General features: G+C 44.8%; 1 protein-coding gene across 1 annotated transcript in view; it reads left to right on the top strand.

Moving 5' to 3' along the window:
- Positions 1-601: 601 nt before the first annotated feature.
- The window catches only part of ZNF831 (zinc finger protein 831), a 485,428-nt gene continuing 466,992 nt past the window's right edge, over positions 602-19,037 (top strand). The window contains exon 1 of the mRNA XM_078651829.1: positions 602-746. The gene's annotated coding sequence lies outside the window, so the exon portion shown is untranslated. The remainder of the gene's footprint in view (positions 747-19,037) is intronic.

The raw sequence follows: 19,037 nt of genomic DNA, 5'->3' as shown, positions 1-19,037 counted from the left end.
GTCCATGAGCTGTTCTCGTTGCCAAATGTAAGATACTGGGTCCGTTACAGTGCCTCAAATTCAGTGACCTGGGAAGAAACATCTTCACTTGAAAAGAGCTACACTGGCTTTTTGGTGCTACCTGTAATGAACTATGTGCGTCTACGCATAGGGCTGACACGAACAAGGCTTACACCTGGTGCTTTAAATGGGCAGGTAGTGTCTGGTACTGAGTCCCTGCACTTCTTTAATTTGATGGAGAAAGCACCCGCACCTCTCAGCACTTATGCAATACATTTAATGGGAGTGTACAGGCACTTCTCAGGAGCAAACAGGTACCCTTTATAATGAGTACCTGCAGTTCTGCATTTCCAATTAAAGCACTGCTTGCACCCCAAATGCACGATGTATTGCTTCTAAATGTCCACACTGTGATTTCACTACAAGTAAGCTTTTAATGCGTGAACGCGCTTCGAAGCGACCAAGCGCGACAAGTGCAACCCATTTTTGTCATTACATGAAATAGCACCTTTTGAGAGCACCTGATTACGCGTCTAAATTGTCAAACGAATAATGTCAGTTATTCTGAAGAGAGAAAAAAAGGTTGAAATATGACTTCACTCCCTCCCCCGGCTTCCTCTTTCGAGAGCCTGTTGCTGTGGCACATCATGTAGCGATCTCGGCTTCCTATGTCAGAGCAGCTGCAGGTTTCTCGCTCTTCAGTTCTCGTCCGGGATGCGACGACGGTCATGCCGCGGGGAACCAAGGTAAGCTCGCCCTCTTCTGCGGCTGTGTGCGTGGGGAGCAGCGCGGGCTCTTCCAGCCGAGCGCTAAAGGTGCATACATCATCCGAAGGGAGCAGGAAGCAGCCTGGGAGGACCACGTCTCGCGCGTTCCATCCCTGTGAGGAGAGGTACGGAGCGCGCGCGAGGGACTGGGGGGCGCGCGGCGAGCGAACTTTGGCCAAGCGAGGACCCGTCCGACGGACGGCCTCCTGGCACGAGGGTCCGTCGCGAGCCATAACAGCATCGATTGGCTGTCTCTGGCAGGCAGCCATGCGGAGGCACGGTTAAAAAAACATATACACCGATGAGGCAGCTCATTATCCCAAGCACCTGCTGTAGAGACACGGGGCCTACTTTAACGTCACTGCAGCACGTTTTCAGAGTGAAATGTTATTTCTATATACAGATTTGAGCGCTTAAACGCACAGGCGCGCGGTATTATTCTTGCTGGTGCTCACCTAATAGTTTTGCATGTGGTACCTAGGTAAGATAAGAATCCACGAAATAAGTATTGGGCAATTTGCTGCTCCAAATGTTGGCATGTGTGACCTTGCGAGAAGTAAAGAGGAGGCTTGCTAGAAAAAACTCACCGGGGACTTTAAATTCTTAGCTAATATCTGTTAGTTGCAGCACTTTGAAAATGCAAGTGTCGTATGTAAATAGTGCTTTAGTATTAGGCATATGTGCACAGAACATTTGGTACTGTGGCAGGTATGGCTGCTTTGATGAGCTGTTTTACGCAGGCCCGCTGGCGTATCACAGTCCGCAAGAGCAGACACTGTTTCTGCAGATTGCCCCCAAATCCTTATCAATTGTCACTCCTTATGGAAACACGCTGAATAGCATTTCAACATATCTTAATTATTTATATAATTGCTTTGTAAATCGCTCGCTTTCAACCAGGGTCGAATTGATAACTCAATTAGGCCTGCGCACTCCCAAAAAAGGTCGCCCGGATTCCCGGATCGTCCCTTTAATGGATTACCATTTAGTTAGACTTGTTGGACTAATCTTTTACAGAAATGTTTGGTGAATTAAATATTTTAAAGCTAATAGGGCATACAATTGGTATTTCTGGAAGCACTCCATTTTGGCAGGGTGTGGAGAACCAGATCACAACACCTGATCTGGCAAGCGTTGCCACTTCAATGTTTTTTTTTTTACTCGTTCCCCTCCCCACATCCATCAACGCCTGAACGTGATGTCCCGGTGGGGTAAGCCACTGCTTCTGGGCTGGTCTGACCACACGAGGCAGGGGGCAGAGATAAGAATGCCCCAAGTGCCAGAACTACATATGGTCTCCCAGCCAACGTTTGACAGCAAGGCAGGGGCGTGCCCATGGGCCTGGTGCCACATTACAGTCGCCTGGCAGTGACTGGGGAAGACAGTAAGTCTCTGTGGGCCAGATCATAAAGGCCCTAAAAAAAAAAGCCCACAGGAGACCATGCCTATCGCCAAATGCCCGCCTTCCTAAATCGACCCTGCTTGGAACCCATAGACGCTTACTAGTGTGCGGAACAGGCCCGTTCCGACCAAAGCAAAGCATGGCCCCAGAGATCCTCCATGTTAAACGAGCAAGGTGTTAAGTACAACAACATGACGGTTCTGGTCCTCTGAGTGATGCATATCTGGGAAAAAAATAGTGATGATCATAGATGAGTTTTTCAGTAGCAGGTGCAGAAAATCCAACAGCTGCTGTGCCTCACAGTTGTCGTGTCCTCAAGTGTTATAGGAAAATGTCGTGTTTGCTTTCCTATTCTGGTTTGTAAGGCAGATTGCAGCCCTCAGTAACAATCCAGATAATGAGGGGTTTGTTGATGAAAAGTGAATGCTTAAGATCCAAAAAGCATGCTTCTCTTTTCAGATAGTTCAGTGATTTAAGGGCCTGCTGTCTGGATCTATATTTAAACTGTGTGGGGCCTATTCCCACTGGTAAATTTACACATGAGTAAATCTACACGTGTAGATTTACTCTTATACTTTACAGTAAATGTACTACATTTTGTCCGTTCACCATTTCCTTTATTTTTTTTTTATTTTTTTTATTTCATCAACATCAGAGTTACAAATTCATAAGACATTGCCAGAGAAACAAAAGTACCTTACAGTTCAGAAAGCATTATCTTCGGGTTCAGAACAAATAAATAAAACATTTTTCAAAAACATAAAGAACTATGGTCTGGGAAAGGTGAATCATAAGAAAGAAAAAAATCATCCCAAAAGCAATAGAAAACCATCATCAAGAAATATCATACAATCTTAATTGCTTTAAACTTTCCCCCTATTTCAACCTATATCTCACCCAGCCTCCGTTTCCATTCAATTATTGGGGCCCATATCCTCCTTCCAACTTCTTTTTTTTCCCTACCCCTTTTTTCATATAGGGCCATTTCTAAGATGTATATGGCCAACACCCGAGAAATCCATTGCTGTAGCGTTGGTGGGTTGGGATCCCTACAGAGTGTGGCTATGCATAATCTACTGAGGGTCATAGCTAAATACAGAAACTCATGGTGGAGAACTTCTACACCCTCCCTCACTACACCCAAAATCATAACTTCATCAGTCAAAATTAAATGAATCCCCAGAGAATCAGCAAAAAATTGTTCTAAAGATTTTTTATACACATCTAAAGAGGGGCATGATGCAAACATATGAATTGTGTCTGCTTGTGTGGATTGGCATCTTGGACAGATGCCCCCGTTTGTTCCCCCCCACTGCGCTATTCTATGAGGAGTGTAGTAAAGTTCAAACAAAGTCTTATATTGTTGAGATTGTAGGTTTGCCACTCTTAGCACCGAATTTGACAGTTTTAATGACTTCTCAGCCTCGTTTCCTGTTAGACCTAGTTTGCCTCTCCACTTCTCATACATTCTGCCACAATCATCCTCTTTATATTTACAAATTTCCCCATATAATTGCGAAATAGAGGATCCCCCTTCATCCCTTACACATTCCATCAGCTCAACTCTTTGAAAGTTCATGTCCCCCCCCTGTTTCTTTAGCAAAACTGACCTCACTTGTAGGTACTTAAAAAAGTCTCTTCACCCTAAATTATATAAGCGTTGTGCCTGCTCAAAAGAGATCAGACCGGCTGCCCCTATAAGATCCCCAATAGTCTTTACCCCTAATGCATTCCAGCCCCTCATGACTGGGTCATGAAATACCCCCGGCAGCGATGGATTCCCATATAGAGGCGTATAATAATTCATTCTCCCTAGTTTTAATTTTCTCCTTATCCCAGACCAGACTAACCTTTGCGGCCACCAAAGTCTTAAACCTTACTTTTTTGTAATAGCTCCTCTCCTCATATGTAAGTAGCCATTGATTGGAGTCTTTTACTACAAGTTCATATATGTCTGGGACACCATCTCTACCTCTCCATCTGTCTGTAACACTCCCCCCCAGCATACCTCTGATGTATTGCAAAACCGTTGCCCAATAGTATGCCTTAAAGTCCGGTACCGCCAGCCCACCTCTCTCTCTTGGAAGCGACAACATTTTTTGACTGCGGCGTGTTTTGCCCTTAGCCCAAATAAATCTATTTGTCACCCTCTCTAACTCCCTGAACCAACTATTGATTAAAAATTATCGGTACGTTTACCATTTCCAAGTGTGAATCTACCAAAACTGTACACATACATATCTCACCCCCTGAAATCAGAGGGTGGAGCCAAATATACAAGTGTAAGGTAATGTTTCACATGTAGGCAGAGATCTCTGCCCCTCCTGTGAAGCTCTATACCACTGTATTGGAGATCTCCTCATGGGAAAGTAGGAAACGAGAGAGAAATTAAGAAAATGTCAAACTTTAAAAAAGATGTAGGAATATTTTGATGTTGCATATTAGTGTACATTAATTTCATACATCTATTTCAAATGTAGAACACATTTAAAAATGGTTCAGGACTATTAACTTAATTTTTAAAGAAATCTTTAATTCATTTAAATATATGAAATTGAAATTATGTTAACATTTTATTTTTAAAACCCACCTACACTACAATGTTCATGCTTATTTATACTGTATTAAAATTATTAAAAGTTATGTATGCAATTAATTTAAATTAATGTAATTGTGTTTTCAAATATTAGTTACATTTATTGTTAAACTGAAAAAAGGTTTTTAAAATAAGCTAATAGCTATTTCAATTTATGTATATATTTTTTACATTTTGTTAAATTTATGTATTTTTCAGAAGTCAATATAAATTAATTCATTTTAACATTATTTTCTATGCATTGGTTTTTAAGTCCCCGTATGAATTATTTTCTATGGAAGGGTGTTGTAAATTCATTGGTTGGGTGGCTGACCATGTGTCATGCTAGACTTACTCCATGTTTGTGCTGGAGAATATTTACGCGTCCTTTTTGGCTGTAATAAAAGTGCAGTTTGTGACTAGGAATTAGCTTACTCTTTTGCGGGTGGGTGCATGTCCCTTCCTAAACTTCTCCCTAGCCCTTCCTTAAACTCTCCTTACTAAATCCCTCCCATTTAGTCATAAATATTACCCATAGCTTCAATATACTCAGTCACTTCAATGTCGCTGGTAATACGGGTGCACAGTTACTACATCAGAATTCTGATTCACTTTTAATTAGATCCTAAGTTGTATTACCTTTGTTTAACAATTCACAGAGGCAAAGCAAACCCACTTTACACATTACTGTGCCATATAATGCACACTTTTTAAAGCACATGCCATAAAACTTCGAATAACTTCCAATGATCAAAATCATTGTTCCAATTTATCCCCAAATATCACTAGGATATCATTCTTGATTTTAGAAAATCTGTGCCATATCATCCTGAAATTCTCATTGTCGCATCAACCAGAGTTAAAATCACAGAACCATATCATCCAAGTGTATACATCGAGTCACCTCACTCCAATTTACACATCAAAGTTCCATCACCCTAAATTTACAAATAAATGAGTTACGTTGTACCCAGTTTAAAATGCCAATGTATCCAAATTTACAAGTTACCGAGTCATGTCATTCCCAATTTACAACCTCCTGAGCCTGGCTATCTTAATTCATTTTACCTCGATTTACAAACCTCTAAGCCTTATCATCACTAATGTATAAAGCTCAAAGCCAGATTGTTCCAGATTTACAAATAACATTGCCATATCACCTCAATTTATAAACAGTTGTATGCCAGGATGCTGGTAACAAAAATATAATCTGACTTAGATATAGCGTTCAAAATATCGTCGGCAAAATTATGGCGCCAGTGGTACAGATTTCCTGTTATTCACCACACTGGGGCAATATTATTGTAAAAGATATTAAGGACACAATATTTTTGTCAGATGATATTTAGTTCCCAGTGCTTTGGTACCATACTCTACAAACCAGGAAACATGTCGATTTACCAGTGCTTAATTTGAGCCTGTGGTTGCAGGTGGGGCCCGCCAACACTCATTTTGTGGGACTGGCACTTATTTTTCCTCATAAGACTTTGATCCAGAGCTTGAAAGAAACAAAAGGGGGAAAGAAAGAGGAAGAAAAACAAGTAAAAACAGTGGTGATGGTTAAAAGCAGGGATAAAAAAGAACTTGCAAGAGTCATATAAAAAGGCAGAGAGTGTCTGGTGGTGGATTAAAGCGGCAAAAGGTGTAATCAAGACTACCCAGCTTTGGTATTTGGCATTGTGACCTTCAATAGCACCTGATGCAGGCTTCTAAGAAAAACTTTGGGCCCTGGACTTCCTTTACAAATGAAACACTTCCTTTTACAAATCACCGATCTGTACAATTACCATTTTAGTAAAACGCACAATTTCCACATCAACCCCCAATTGTGAAGCAACTGAGCCATACTCCTTTATATATTTATATTTGTCTTTAGGGAAGCTCCTCAAGCAATTTTAGAGTGCTTTGCATAGGATGTGTTGGGGAACTAAGCCAGCATGTGTGTACAAAAGCGACTTAGAAGGTTGCTAGATGTCTAGGATGTTTGATTAGGGAAAATGCATTTAGACTAGGAAACGAGGAGGCGATGGGCTGGGTGGGAAACACAAAAGGATGCCCTTTCTTGTGACCTCAGACCCAAACAGAGATTTGGAGTCCTAGTAGCTAGAGAGCAAAATAATAAACTCTGTTCAATACCTTTTGTCTCTGTTCAGGGCCCTTAGAGAGTAGGTTCTCTGATTTGGATGTGCTTTTGGTTCAGTTTCGTCCTCCTTCTTGGTGCATCTTGAAAAGGTGGGTCTTAACCCTTATTGGAAAGACAGGATGTCAGGGGATGGTCTTAGTTAGGTCGCCTGGGTATTCAGAACATTGAAGCTGCTCCTGAGAAGGATTCTCTTAGTGTTTGTGTTTTTCAGAATTTTGGTGTTTCCACTTGGCGAGAAATCATTAATAGACCTGCTAGCTAGCTCGGTCTACCTGAATGGAGTACTTTGGAGGCAAAACAGCATATTTTAAGTTTTATCCAGGCTTCTGCAGTATGCCGGTAAAGATCAATACAGAATTGGGGAGACTCAGTCGAGATACAAATGAATTTCTTTTCCAAGCAAACAGGTGCGAAGTAGAGTGAAAATTCTCTTTGATCCGTGACAGTTAATTCACTAGAAAATTAATCAAGATGGCATTGACAGCCTGCTTTCAGCTGATCTTTGCAGGGTGCATACTTTTCTGTTTTTAATTGGCGTAGAAATGTGCAGATAGTGTGGTATCAACAAAAGTGTGACTTCAATCAGGAACAGTAGCAATTTCGTAGTCGCCAAGGGTGACGGGAAGAAATCCCTCACTTTTAGTTCTGTGGTTACGTTGGGGTCAATTTTTGTGGGAATTGTAAGAGATTAGTAAGAAATTAATTTTTTGGAATATTTATTTTCTGGCAGTTGGCTGTCATCCAGTCATAATTTCTCCAGTCCTTATGAAGAGAGGTGATGTCTTTTCTCAATGATAGCTTCAAGTAGAGTTGCTTATCATCCATGTATTAGTGAAGTTCAATGTAAAGTTTTTCATTATCAGGCCTATGCTTTTAAGTACAGTTTGAAAAGTACTGGTGATAAAGTAGAGCCTTGTGGTACACAGAACGATACCTTATGACACCGCATGATATTATCCCCAATTTTCAAATCACTTAAGCATATCATCTCATCTTGTAATCGCAAGTCATATCAATTCCAACCTTACATGATGCTGCCAAATGTCACAATCATTTCACAAACCATTGAGCTATATCCCTCCAGTTTACAAATCTAAAAGCCAAATGATGCCAAAGTTACGTATCGCTGTACAATTCGAACAAAAATTTACAGATCAATGAATCATTTCTGTCCAAGTTACAATCACTTACTAAAAAGATCAACTGATGTAAAACAACTGATTCATATATAATTCTGATTTACCAATCATTCGGTGAAATTGCCCCAATTTTTCCTTTTCTGCGTGATACAATCTAATTTTCACATTATTAGGGACATCGTTGCTAATTTACAGATCATTTTTTTTATATAAGCTGTCATTGCATCAGTTTACCGACCATGTAGAGGTACCAGCACATTGTAAAAACCCTGGGATAAAATCTCTATCTTACATCTGTTTAACATTGAATTTTCCTTTTATCCTTAATACTTTAGTCGTGAAACACAGGGATAATCTCATTACTTAACACTCAAAGTTAGGGTAAGCTGGGCTATTGCAGAAGCGCACTAGTGAGGGGCCCTCTGCACTCCTCCCTATTTCCAGGCGAAGTCATCCATTTCTCGAACAAAACATTGGTCAGCCTCTGAGTCACTCTCCACCCTCACACTATAGATAACAAGTAAGATGGTTTTCAGACAATAGGGGAGGGGGTGCCCAAAATAAACTTTTTACATAATTCATCACTAATCCTTTATGGGTTCCGAAGTCGCCTGCTACTCACTGAAAAAATGCTTCAACACCCCATCAAGAGTAGCACGCCTTATATAAGTGCAAACCTTTTTCCCTCTTGTATCCCTCCACTAGCCTTCTCAATCCAAATAACTGAGTAACATATCCACCACTCAAATTACTTTCATATTTTCACTAAACTAATTTACCTCTAATCCTTTATGAGTTCCAGAGTAGTGTGCTACTCACCAAAAAAGCACTTTGACGGCTCGTCAGGGGTAGTAAGCGCTATATAAATGCAATTACAATACAATACATTAGATTCATCCTCTTATCAATCTCAGTTTATCTAATGTCTCAAATGTGCCTACTATTCTCTATGAACCGGATTCTTCTGCCACCCTGCCCATTATCGAATCCCCTCCTATTCAATGTCCTTATAATCCAATGCGGGCTAATCCCACCTCCCCCGGAGTTCCAACACACTATCAAATCACACCTACATTTAAAAACAGGACATTGAACATTTCGGCTTGCCAAGGTTCGTGCCTATTTATGGTGATGACCTACCCATGTAAATAAGTTTATCTTGTAAATATACTCCCAACGCGCTGTAGTGTTTTTTCCATACCTAAATGTTAAACTCACAATCCGCCTCGTGGCATTCTCTGGTTTACCACAATAATGTGCCTATATAGAACCAGGTTTCTACGTATGTGGCTTCCATTATAGATCTTCCAAAAGATATACAAAGAAATGCAAAATCTCCCATTTTTCCTGCACGTTCTCAGAGTTGATAGAGGTTGGAACTTCAGGATCCCACTAGAAACAGCCACCTAGCTCATGTCTCGGTCAACATTTGATGTTGGAGAGGCACCCCTGTTGGCACCTGCGATTGTGCAGTCTCAGCGACACACCACACCAGTAAATGTTGTGACTCCCTTTGAGTGACTCATGTGTGGTGGCAAGCGAGGACACCTTCTTCAGATGTCATCATTTCTCATAAACCCGGCAGTCATTTCCCTGCACGAGAGAAGGGTGTGCCCTTCTGAGCGATACTGAACCCTCCCCACTGGGTATTCTGAACATCTCACTGCCTGGCATCCTGTCACATCCTTAATCTGCCTGCTTTGGTAGATTCAGAAATAAAATTGTGTGGTGGCTGACGGTGATCTAGACCCACTGATACCTGGGTGCATAGATCCTTGGGTGAGATTGTGGGTGCTGGGGACAGCTAGTCCACTATCCCCCTGTTCTAAACCGAAGAATGTATGTATGTGCGGGGGGTTGCATGGCATTCATCTAGCGTGAAGCATCAGAGCACTGAACAAAGGCAGGCGCCCACAGCTACGATTCAGGATCATTTAAAACAAGGCAGGCAGCATATTCGTGGGTGGTTCTTCCTGTTGTGCAGAGGTGTGCTACTCTCTAAAGAGCTGCTACTTCATCTCCTTTCTGAATTGCACAAGGGTTGGGGCAGTTGGGAAACATCCTTTACAACGCAACTTTTACAACGCACTACCATTACGACGCAACTTTTACAACGCAAGTTATTACAACGATTTGCGCTGGAGGGCGCACTAGGATGTCTACCCACCATGCACAATAATTTCTACAGCGCCGTGATATCCTATTCTGGATGATTGTTAGGGCTTTATAAGAAACTAAAATAAAAATAAATAGGGAATAGTTTAATTACCATCCAACACCTTCCCTACTATCCGCGGGGACTGGAGTTGGAATAGTAAATTAAACTATTCACTATCCAGCGCCCCCCAACGCAAGTCGTTGTAACGACTTGCGTTGTAAAACCTGCGTCGTAATGGCATGCGTTGTAGTGACAGACATCCGGGCAGTTGTGATGATGATGAGGAAGCTGTTCCAGATCCCATGGGTGGAGATGAAAAATGTCTGTCTTCTGGTTCTCTCTTTTTTCATGTTTTTGTATGTCCATTTTGGTAATGTCCTGGCTTCTGCTGTGTCACTGTCTCCCCGAGGTTCTTCTTTTCTTGGTGAGGTATGCAGGGGTGCGGTTGCAGGTAGCCTTGTAGGTGAAGCAGCTGTCCTAGAACATGCAGGCTTTGAGGGGAAGCAAATGTAATTCCTACAGGGTTGATATGGACTTCCTTCGCTCTTTGGTTAGATTCCAAGTGGCCTTTTAAGGGAACCACCGGGGGCCTGATAACATAAACTCTAACATGTTTCCAGCTCTGTCTTTCCTCCTACAACATACATGGCTACCCCACTATGCCTTTCTCAGACTTTTATGGAATTGTATAAAGATTTGACATGTATACACAGACCTGTATGGGCTCAGGATGAAGAAGAAGTGAAGTTTTTCTTAAAGTCTCTAGAGCACTGAAAATGGGGAAGTGGAACTGAAGCTACTGGCACTGAGGAGAACAGCACAGGAAACGTGCAAACATCAGCCTGGCAGAGGGGTCAACCAGCATGCGGAGGATTACAAGCTTTGCATGTCAAGGATTGCCCACTAACATCACATGTCTGCGGTTGTTCGCTTGCATCACCTGGGTATGATGGGGGACAAAGAAGAGTGCATCATTTGGCTCCTAAGTATCACATGGTTTGAGTGGGCCACAGGCCTCTGTTTGCAAAGGTGCACCTACCACATTGCCTTGGATGGTCAGAATATTGTCCGACATAAATATCTTGTGGAACATATCGTTTCCGAGCACAATACAATATTTATGTATATGATATTCTGATATCCAGCTGTCTGCATGCATTGGATGACAAGAGTGCATCTCTGGCTTTGGGAGGCTGGGCTTGGCAGCTAGCGTTGTATTGCTGGAGTAGAATGCTAGCACCTCATGGCAGGAGAGTCACTGGAACAACATAGGTTGGGTGGGTTCCCAGCTTCATCACGCGGCTGTGATTTGCCCCTGGTCTCTCTTGGCAAGAGTGAGCCACAAGCATTGCACTGCTGGAAATAAACAGCACCCGTTCAGGGTGGACCACTAGTGGATCCTAGCAGCACATTGCTTTGCGGAGACCCTGCCATCAAATGATGGTGTTGGCCACAATCAACTGATGGCTCATGTAGGCCGCTAGCATCACATCTCTCGCATTGGCTTCTAAAATTGCATTACTGGGTTGGCCCACCCACTCGCATTGCATAGCTGGAATGGTTCACACACTGGCTAACTGGCCCGGGCTACTAGCTCAGCTTAGCTAGGCTGGTTCACTAGTATTACATAGCTATGCAGGGCCCCTATTACAGTCTATCTGGGCAGGACTACTAGTCTTACATGGGTTAAGCCTGGGCAGAGTTCACAGAGTTCTGCCAAGCGGAACTCAGCAAAGTGACCAAAAAACTCCAATGCGCTATGTGAAGTTATGCAAGCGGCGGAGTGTGTTAGGTTGCATCGTTCACTCTGATTTTTAGCGCCAGTTGTTTGTCCACCGCCGGAAAATCAGTCCAAATGGCACCATGTGCAGCACAAGAGGGCACTGTTTCTTTATGCTGCACCCCCACCCCCCCCCCCCCTCCCACACTTGGCATGGTCGTTCGCCAGCACCTCCGCCCCGCTCTTACCGGCACTGGGCGGCGGCAAAATAATGTATCGCCCTGGGCGTCAAAAGCCCTAGCTATGCCATTGCATAGCTAGGTAGGGCAACTTGTATTGCATAAGTGGGATGTGTCACACACTGGATAACTGAAGAGGACCCCTGGCACAGCTTATCTGGTTTGACCCACCAGCATTACATAGCTGGGTAGGGTCACTGTCATTACGTGGCTGGTACTCGGTCACAAGCACTGCTAATCTGGCCCACCAGCATTACATAGCTGGATATGGCCACTAGCATTACATAGCTGGTATGGGCCACTGGCATTACATAGTTGAGTAAGGCCACTAGTATTACATAGCCAGCACTCGTCTCTAGCATTGGATAGCTGGGCTAGGCTACTAATATTGCATGGCTGGGCTGGGCACTAGCACAGCTGATCTGGGCTGCACCAACAGTATCACATAGCAGGGCTAGGCCATTACCATTACATAGCTAGGATGGGACACTGGCATTGCAGGTCTCACTCTCTGGCACCATGTACATTTTCATGGCTTACCCTCTAGCTTAGGAAAGCTTTACATAGCTGATGTGGGGCACTAAAGCCTCATGGCTCGGGCTAGCCACTTAAGATTTCATGGCTGAGATGGGTCACTGGCATCTTATGGCTATGGAAGAACTACTAACAACACATGCTGGGCTTGAGATACATGAATTATCGAGAATACAGGGGTCCCCCATACAGTGCCTAATTTGATCAGTGTTTTCATTGCTCGACACCAGCACTTAATTGTCAACACCGGGGCTGGTACTAGTCTGCCTCATGGTGGCTCTGTCTGTCTGATTTAGAGATGAGCCCAACAACAGTTGTTTATTGATTCAATGTACATTAAAAATGACTATTGCCTGCTGCCCAAGCCATTCTCATAGTTTTAGGGACCTGGAATAGGCTGAATTGTCCCACTTGTAAGAGTGTGATGATTAGTAATTGTGTTGGGACCGCCTTTGGCAGCTCTGGGAGGGGCAAGATGTGGTGCAGAATGAAGGTCTTGGCACTTATGTTTTATCACAACTTAAGCACTGCCTCCTTGTATCTTTGAAGCAGTATCTTGGGAACATTCAGACACGGTGAAAAGACAACAGAGCAAACAAGGAACAGATATTTAAACGAAAAACAATGCTGTGATGTTCTAAAGGACATGCACTAGGAGAGAGTCAGATGACTCCGTGTTGCTGGGATACCAAGTCTCCATTCTGGGAATTTTTGTTTTGATTTAATCAGCGAGTCAAATGGCACTAAAGCGTCAGCTTGCAGCTGTGATTCAAAGAACACTGCAGGACTGGAGAGACCGTGGGCTCGATATGCAAATGCGATTGTGCACATTGCACACCGACTGATTTCAGAACATGGCTGCATTTTGCCCTTGGGCCTCGTACTAATCACTGTCATTCCAGAATGCACACATGCATGTGGTTGCCAACTTTGACACGTGTCTGTGTGCTTGACGGCGTTAAACACGACACAAGGGGTGAACTGTGTACATTCTGTATGTGTGACTGTGGGCTTGACTGCACTAAGCATGTGAAACAATGATGCGGTGTGTACTGTGAGTGTGAGCCTGACTGCACGCGATGCACCTGTGCACCGACTGCAGTGAACACTTGATACAGATGGTGCACTCTCTGTGGGTGAACAGCATGCACGTGGTACCCGTGGTGCACTGTGGACAGTCTACCTTCGTTCCTGACTGCACTATGCACCTTCAAAAAGGTGCACTGTGTACATTCTGTCTGCACTTGCATATACTAAGCGTGGTGCATTGAGCACATTTGGTAATTGTGCCTGACTGCACTAGACATGTGATGCAATTGGTACTAATGGTACAGTGCGTACAGTCTAGTTATGTGCCTGGCTACACTAAGCATGTGATACAATTGGTGCATTGTGTACTGTGTGCCTGTGTGCCTGTATGCAGTAAACGTGTTACAAATGGTACAGTGCGAACAGTCTAGTTATGTGCCTGGCTACACTAAGCCTGTGATACAATTGGTGCACTGCGTGTCTGTGTGCATGTATGCCGTAAGCGTGTTACAAATGGTACAGTGCGTACAGTCTAGTTATGTGCCTGGCTACACTAAGCATGTGATACAATTGGTGCACTGCGTGTCTGTGTGCCTGTATGCCGTAAGCGTGTTACAAATGGTGCAGTGCGTACAGACTAGTTATGTGCCTGGCTACACTAAGCATGTGATACAATTGGTGCACTGCGTGTCTGTGTGCCTGTATGCCGTAAGCTTGTTACAAATGATACAGTGTGTACAGTCTAGTTATGTGCCTGGCTACACTAAGCATGTGATACAAATGGTGCACTGTGTACTCTGTGCCTGTGTACCTGTATGCCATAAGCGTGTTACAAATGGTGCGGTGCGTACAGTCTAGTTATGTGCCTGGCTACACTAAGCATGTGATGCAATTGGTGCACTGTGTGTCTGTGTGCCTGTATGCCGTAAGCGTGTTACAAATGGTGCAGTGCGTACAGTCTAGTTATGTGCCTGGCTACACTAAGCAAGTGATACAATTGGTGCACTGTCTACTGTGTGTCTGTGTGCCTGTATACCGCAGTGTGTTACGAATAGTGCAGTGCATACAGTCTAGTTATGTACCTGACTACACTAAGAACTTGATACAACTGCAGCACTGTTTGCCTGACTAAGCACGGGGTACAAATGGTGCAGGGTATATACATAGCCTGCCATTGTGCATGACTGCACTAAGCACAAATTACCAAAGGTTCACTGTGTATGTTTTGTCTACGCTTAAATATACTAAGCATGTGATACGAATGGTGCAGTGTGTGCTGCGTGTCTGTGTTTCTGAGTGCTGTAAGCGTTTGTTACAAATGATGCAGTGTGTACAATCTGGAAATGTGCCTGGCTGCACTGATCACTGGATATAAATTGTGCACTGTGTGTACTAACAAATGGTGCAATGTGCAATGTGCACCGTCTGCCTTTGCGCCTGAATGCACTAAGTGCATATTGCACATGGTGCACTGTGTACGTTCTGTCTGCACCTGAATATAGTAAATATGTGTTACAAATGGTGCAGTGTGTACTGCTCGTCTGTGTGTCTGAAGGCAGTTAGCACGTGTTACACATGGTGCAGTGCATACAGTCTGTCTATGTACCTAACTGCATTAAGCATGTGTGATAAAAGTTGCACTGTGTACGTTCCGTCTGCACTTGAACATACTAGGTATGGTGTACTGTGTATATTGTATGTATGCCTGAATGCACTAAGCATGTTATACAAAGGCTGCACTGTGTACTGCGTGTCTGTGTGCACGTTCGCACTAAGCATGTTATACAAATGGTACACGGTGCACTTCGTAACTGTGTGTCTGAATGCACTAAGCACGGAGGCTGTTCTCGATTTCCCCCCTTCCCGCCCCGGTCCGACGCGGTGACCAGCACCGTTGCGCGGAGGGCGAGGAAGGGAAGAGACAATCACTTCCGGTACGCGGGGGGGGGCGGTTAGCGGTCTAGTGCTCCCGAACTGAAGACGCTAGGAGGGATAAAAGGAGGATGCTGATCCGGTCACGCAGCGGGCGTGCCAAAGGCAAGCCCGTCTGCGCCCGTCCGCGGCCGTACGGGGACCGGGGCCAAAACCCCTGCTCAAAATCCTGTTAGAGTTCAGTGGAGTGCAAGTCAACTTCATGATCTCTGTCCCAGAACCCCTATGGCGTGCTGCCACAGCATAAAATTAGATGGGGATAGGGGATGTAAAGAGTGTCAATTTGTTTCCTGTGTGGGAGATGAGTTTAAGCAAGAGACAACGAGGCTCACATGTGGTCTGCTGAATACTAGATCTATGCGCAAGCACAGGTTGGATATCTTCGACCTACTTACGGATAAGAAGCTCGACCTCCTATTCCTCATGGAAACTTCGTTGGACGCAGATTCGGAGCCAGACATAATTGAGGCACTCCCCTTGGGGTACATGATGGTCAGGCTGGATAGGATGTCAGGCAGAGGGGGGGGATAGCTATTGCCTTCAAACAGCCGCTCAGCTGTCAATTGGAACCTTTGACTATAGCTGATAGCGAAGCGGGCGCCTTCACTATCAGGGTTAATCCGCGCATCACGGTAAAGGGTCTCCTGGTTTATAGACCTCCGGGCCCCTATACTCGCTTTGTTGCAAGCTTGCTTGAAGGTATGTTGGAATCTGCCCTACGGAGGAATAAGTTCCTCCTGTTGGGAGATTTGAATATGCATTTAGAGAACTCTCTGGACATGGGGGCTGTAGATCTGTGTCAGGAACTACAGTCACTTCAGTTCAATTTGAGCTCAAAAACCCATACCCATAAGGATGGCCACTTATTGGACCCTGTGCTTGCTAACTGGGGAGAAGTGGAAGTGAACTTGCCTACCCCTATCCCCTGGTCTGATCACTTCTTTGTTCCTTTTGTAGTGAGAATTCTAGGACTCAGAGTCCCGGAACTGCCGATGCTGAGGCGTCCGTGTCGCAAATGGGCCGGCTTCTCTCGGCAAAATTTAATGCTGCTTTGATTAAAGGAGGGCAGCCTGGAGGTTCCGATGCTGAAACCGCATGTGGCAATCTTGAAAATCGAATAAGAGAGGCTCTTGATAGCACTGCCCCGCTACGTTTGAATAAATCACGGTGTAGATCTCTGAAATCAGCCCCATGGTTTAATGACGACCTGCGCCTAGCTAAGGCTGAATGCAAGCGTTTAGAGAGGCAGTGGAGGGTAGCCTTTCTTAACCAGGCCAAGCTAGAATATAAAGATAAACGGAGAATCTACCATGGATTAATTAGGCGGGCTAAAGCCACGTATTATGCGGAGAGAATTGGGGAGGCAGGAAATTCCACTAAGGAATTATTTAAGATCTGTAGGGAAATCTCCATACTTAAACCATCTACTATTCCCATGGAAAGTTCGGAGGAATCTAGCGATCGTATCGCTGGCTTCTTCTCAGAGAAAGTGGCCACGATATATTCCTCCTTTCCGGGAGCTAAAAGAAGGGGTGTAGAGTTTGTGGAGCCTAAGGGGACTGACGGGGGAGAGTGTAGGCTGGAGAATTTTACCACCCCTCCACCCGAGATGCCCCCAGAAGATCTGCAGGTCCATAAAGTCAGGGTCACCAAGGGATTCCCCCCGCATAAATTACTCGTGGAAAGTCTTGACATCCTTGAGCCCTGCATCAGGCATCTGTTAGATGTGTCATTTAGAACACACACGGTGCCCGAGGGTTGGAAGCAGGCGGTGGTACTCCCCCTTCAGAAGAAGCCAAACGTCATTATGGAGAAATTGGACAATCTCCGCCCCATTTCGCTGCTGCCTTATTTGGCCAAAGTGGCTGAGAAGGCCGCTAATCGGCAACTTATGGCCAACGTGGAGGAAGCTAATCTCCTCCATCCCACGCAGTTTGGCTTTAGATCGCTCCACTCAACTGAGTCAGCTCTACTTATGGCCATTGAGACCATTAGACAAGGAGTTGATGAGGGACAGACTATGGCTCTTATCCTTCTGGACCTGAGCGCAGCCTTTGACACAGTAGCACATTTCACCTTGCTACAGTGTCTGAATAAGGGTGGTGTCTCAGGTGCAGCGTTAAAGTGGCTCCAATCTTTCCTGACGAACCGCAGGTTCCAGGTCAGACAGGGAGCTCATTTTTCCAGAGCGAGGGATTTGGATGAGGGTGTGCCCCAGGGTTCTGCCCTGAGTCCCACCCTGTTTAATCTCTACATCTCCCCTGTGGCAAGTATAGTTCAGGGATATGGAATGCGAATTGTGTCATACGCCGATGACACACAGCTGGCCATCTCACTGTCACGGGCTCCTGATCTGGATGCACCCAACTTCAGAGCTTGCATGCAGGAGCTTGCCTCCTGGATGGATAACAACTGCCTGAAGTTGAATGGTAGCAAGACAGAGGTGCTTGTGGTGGGGGGAGGCCCGTCGGTGTGGTCATCGGCATGGTGGCCACCTTGCCTAGGACCAGTCCCTAAGCCATGTCAACAGGCTAAGAACCTGGGTGTATGGGTCGATTCGGACCTCACATTTGCTCCGCAGATCAGTCGTGTGGTGGGGGCCTGCTTTGGTGTTCTGAAAGGTCTACGTAAAATCATTGACCTTCTCCCCTCTGGAGCTAGAAGGACGCAGGTGCACGCCCTTGTTACCTCACGTTTAGATTATGGCAACCTACTGTATTTAGGGGCCACGGTTAAGAGCCTTGACCGTTTTCAGGTGCTGCAAAATGCAGCTGCTCGGCTGGTCCTGAGGCTGCCAAGAAGAGCTGCTTCGAAATCTGCCTTGGAGGCTCTTCATTGACTGCCGGTGAGGAAGAGGATTGTGTTTAAGGCCTTATGTACATGTCATCGGATCATCCAGGGTAAGGGACCTAGGCCTCTATCACTACATACAGACCTGTCTGCTCCCTCAGGTCCACGGGCACTGGCCTGCTGGTGATCCCTAAAATTAAAAAGGCCCGCATGGGCGGTAGAACGTTCCGGCTCCTGGCAGCTAGGAGCTGGAACAAACTTCCCTGTGAGCTGCGTCTGGAACCTTCGGAGGCTAGGTTCAGAAGTAAGCTTAAAACCTTCCTGTTCCTTCAATAATATGTATTGGTGCTTGTAGCACAGGAAGGGGTGGGCTGTCTGCAGCATAGTGTGGGGTATGGGGCTTCTTACTCACTACAGCGCGGGGACACGCCGGTGTGCGTAACCATGTACTTTATAAGTTTCCTTATTATTATTATTATTATTATTATTATGTTATAAAAATGGTACACGGTGCACTTCGTAACTGTGTGTCTGAATGCACTAAGCATGTTATAAAAATGGTGCATTGTTTACTGCATGTCTGTGTGCACAATTGCACTAAGCATGTTA

This window comes from Lissotriton helveticus, chromosome 7 (genome assembly GCF_964261635.1).
Source record: "Lissotriton helveticus chromosome 7, aLisHel1.1, whole genome shotgun sequence".
Taxonomy (NCBI): domain Eukaryota; kingdom Metazoa; phylum Chordata; class Amphibia; order Caudata; family Salamandridae; genus Lissotriton; species Lissotriton helveticus.
The sequence above is the reverse complement of the archived record's forward strand: the minus strand, read 5'-3'. Positions and strand labels throughout refer to the sequence as shown.